Genomic DNA, 538 nt, shown 5'->3' with positions numbered 1-538 from the left:
TTTGGACAAACTTTTCCGTTGCGACATTCACACTAGTCTTAATGGTGTGGCACCTCAGCATATGAAGATGACCCTTCGAAGGGAGCGACTCAGAAGGCTGGGGCTGACATATGTTACTCAGCGTGACGAGCCGAGTCCATAGACACCAAACTTGTGGACTTTGGACAAACTTTTCCGTTGCGACATTCACACTAGTCTTAATGGTGTGGCACCTCAGCATATGAGAGATGACCCTTCGGAAGGAGCGACTCAGAAGGCTGAGGCTGACATATGTTACTCAGCTTGACGAGCCGAGTCCGTAGACACCCTATTTGTGGACTTTTGACAAAATTTTTCGTCGCAGCAAGCGGCCTCGGACACGTTTAACGAGGCATCCCTTCCGACGGAGCGACTTTGAAGCCTGGGGCTGACATATGTTACTCAGCGTGACGAGCGAGTCCGTAGATACCAAATTTGTGGACTTTCGAGAAAATTTTTCGGAAATTATTAAAACACAGAATTTAACCGTGTCTCCCGGCAGCATATGAGAGACCTCCCA

This window comes from Seriola aureovittata, chromosome 1 (genome assembly GCF_021018895.1).
Source record: "Seriola aureovittata isolate HTS-2021-v1 ecotype China chromosome 1, ASM2101889v1, whole genome shotgun sequence".
In the NCBI taxonomy this organism is placed as follows: domain Eukaryota; kingdom Metazoa; phylum Chordata; class Actinopteri; order Carangiformes; family Carangidae; genus Seriola; species Seriola aureovittata.
Note: the sequence above shows the minus strand (reverse complement) of the source record.